Here is a 3602-nt window from a genome sequence, read left to right as displayed (position 1 = left end):
TCTTATGTGAATTTATATACTACGTATGTAGTCCCCAGAAACGCGTGCCAAAATGATTTTCCGGACTTGAAACGCTAAGGGTGCTGTCCCACGACAGTCGGATTTCGGAAAACGGAATCTCGGAAAAGTACTAGACCGGAAAATACTAAACTATAATCAGAAGACACGGCAGTGTCTTGGCAAGTTAGTACGCGCAGTGATATTTCGCGCGTTGTTTTCGTTATAGTTCGTTACGGTTAAAAATTAATAATTGTCAATAAAATAATTATTAATAAATAATATTTCGATAAATATTGATTAATATATAAGTATATATTATTTCCATTATATACAGGGTGATCCATAATTCGCGCATTCGGCGTACAGGACAAGATACTCTATGTTAAAACAAACAACTTTTTCCTTTAGCAAAATTGCGTCCGACAAATAGTTTTTGCAAGAGAACTTGTTGAAGTTAACGAATAAGCGCTCGGATCCACGTAGCACTCAGGGCCGGCTCGCGCGCCTCACTTGCGTGTACCAGTCTGTGACTAGTATTCATAAATGATGTCTTTTAAGACGCTCATACGGCTTTGTTATGATTAGTTTGTGACATCTTAAGACTGTACTTAAGATATCTTATCTTAAATAATAAGAAAAAACTATGAACAATATCGGCATTTGACCTTTTTCCATATTGTGTTGCATAAATAATGCAAATTTAATAAAATAAATACTGCCTTCATTTCTTACGTAATACATGAATAAAAAATTGTCTGCTTGCATAATAGTAATCTGAAAATAAAGACAAACGTAAATAATAATATACTTCGCAAGCGTTCTTCTATTTCAAATATTGTACAATGACGTGATTATAGTTAAATAGTATCGTTAAACTTAAAGAATAAACTTGAATTTCCTGCTCAAGCGAGTACATTTGTAACGGTGATTAAAAATAGAGTAAAATCGTCCGGCTAAAGCTACAATAATAAAGTAGACAACACAATTCGTAAGTACTTATGATGTAGGAAAATGTTCTCAGGTTTTCATAATACACTCAGCAGTAAAATTAAATTAATTTTAAAATTAATTATTTAATTTATAAATTTCGATCCTTGAATTGGATCCTTATCAATGGTAACTTTAAAAATGTATATCATCATTCTTCCTGGAACACTAAAAATATTTTCTATCTTCCTATCTTTGTCTTCAATCCAAGCATAAATAAATAAAAGAGAACGCAATTCCTTATTCATAATATATATCAGTCCTTCTAATAAAAACTTTTATAAATATGTCTATATTAGTTATAATTAACATGTCACTTTAAATATGTTACAAAGTATTAAACGTTATTCAAGTCAATGTAAGATTGAAGTACTCTGTATATCTTGATATAATATATAACTTATCAATATGATAAAAACTTACATGGTATATTTTTATTAAGTATATTTAACATATTACTACACATGTCGAGCGGCAGCAAACAAGTGTTGATCTGTTTCCAATGATGCTGTCCTAACTAATGTACGTGTCGATCGAATGTACATGTATTTATTATTTATAGAGATGGAAACCTAAATCTTATCCAATAAACAATCATAAGCCGTGTTCAATTTCTCTGTGTCCGTCTGTAGATTCAAACTATTGTTTTGTTTACGAATATGTATCATTTCTGAAATAAGTCGTTTATTTAACGTAATTTCTTCGTCTAAAATTTTTATGTCATCCCAATTAAAATCATGCGCGTATTCTAATCTATGTTGCGTAATAACCGATTTTTGTCTCGTGTTCCAATTAATGTGATTTCTGTGTTCCGATAGTCTCGCTTTCAATACTCTACCAGTTTGTCCTACATATGTGGCATCACAGTTTTTACAAAAAATTTTATACACTACGTTGCTATGTAACAGTTTGTTAATGTTGTCTTTCTGTACCTTTATTATTCCATTTAACTTGTTTAAACCTTTATATGCTATTTTAATATTCTTATATTTTAGAAATTGATGTTTAATTTTATTCGTCAAACTCGAAATATATGGTATAACAAAGAAATTTGGCTTAACATAGTCATCGTTGTGTGTCAATCCTGTCTTATTTTTATCAATATTGTTATTATTACTTAATTTCATATGTATTCTTTTATTGATTGTATCTATGGTTAATTATATCGGATATCCGTTTTGAATAAGAATTTTAAATATCTTATCTATATTTTTTTTATGGAAACATGGATGAGACAACAACAATACCCTATCTATCAAGCTGTAAATTACCCCAATCTTTTGAGTCAATGGATGTTGTGACAAGAAATTAAGAAATCTACCTGATGACGTAGGTTTCTGATACCAGTCATACAAAATTTCGTCATTGTTGTTTTTGATTAATGTAACATCCAAAAAATTCAACCTGCTACCACCCTCTTCCAACGTAAATTGTAAACGATGATGGTAACCATTAAACTCCCTCAAGATGTTATTTATATTATCTATATTAGTCGCTAGAGCCACGTCGTCCATGTATCTCATATAAAAACTCGGTTTAATTAACAAACTATTTAAACATTTTGTCTCTAAATCATGTAATACTATATTTGCTATTATGGGTGATAACGGTGACCCCATTGGAATTCCAAAAGATTGACGATAATAAGTTTCATTAAAGGTAAAATATGTGGATTCTAATATTAATTTTACCGCTATGAAAAATTCTTTTTTATTGATATCCGTTTTCTTTTTGATCTCATTCCATCTATCATTGATACCTTGAATCGCTAATTCCACTGGTATGTTCGTATATAAAGATACTACGTCTAACGAATATAATTGATCTTTCTTTTTTATTTTCAACAAATGTGCGTTCTTAGTAATTTCAAAACTGTTTTTTACCGTATATGTATTAGTAGTCAGACTATCATTAATGATTTCATGTAAATATGTCGCTAAATTGTGTAATGGACTTCCCGTCGATGATACAATTATACGTAACGGATTATTTATCTTATGGACCTTAGGAACCCCATATACTCTCGGTAAGATCGGATTGGTGCTATTAAGCCAATTATATTTGTTATCGTTAATAAAACCTTTAGATTTCCATCTCTTTAACATATCTTTGAGATTAGAGATAATTTTGTTTATCGGATTACGATTGACTGTCACATATGTTGTGGTATCATTTAATATAGAAATCATTTTATTTATGTAATCCATTTTCTCCATTGCTACTACTATGTTCCCTTTATCTGCATGGGTGTATATTATGTTAGGGTGATCCAAAATAAATTTTTTTGTTAAGTGGAACATGTTCGATATCTTTTTTTCTATTGTGTTTTTTTTTAAATTTAAATTATTTATATATGAAATGAAATTATTCCTTATTTCTGATACATTAATATCCCTAATCTTTCTAAAATTATTTTCTAGGTTCTTTATCATTTCAATCGTAATCCTTTTTATATTTGTAGTAGGTAAACAAAAATTCTCTCCTAATTGTAAAATTGCATGCGCAAAGTCCGGTATATAAGTGTTCGTGAGATTAACAAACCATTTGTTATCTAGTCTATCTAAATCATATTTGCAATTTACGTAATCCATTGGGTTAATATGTATTTTAAATTT

Source organism: Trachymyrmex cornetzi, unplaced genomic scaffold, assembly GCF_001594075.2.
Source record: "Trachymyrmex cornetzi isolate Tcor2-1 unplaced genomic scaffold, Tcor1.1 scaffold808, whole genome shotgun sequence".
Lineage (NCBI taxonomy): Eukaryota > Metazoa > Arthropoda > Insecta > Hymenoptera > Formicidae > Trachymyrmex > Trachymyrmex cornetzi.
Note: the sequence above shows the minus strand (reverse complement) of the source record.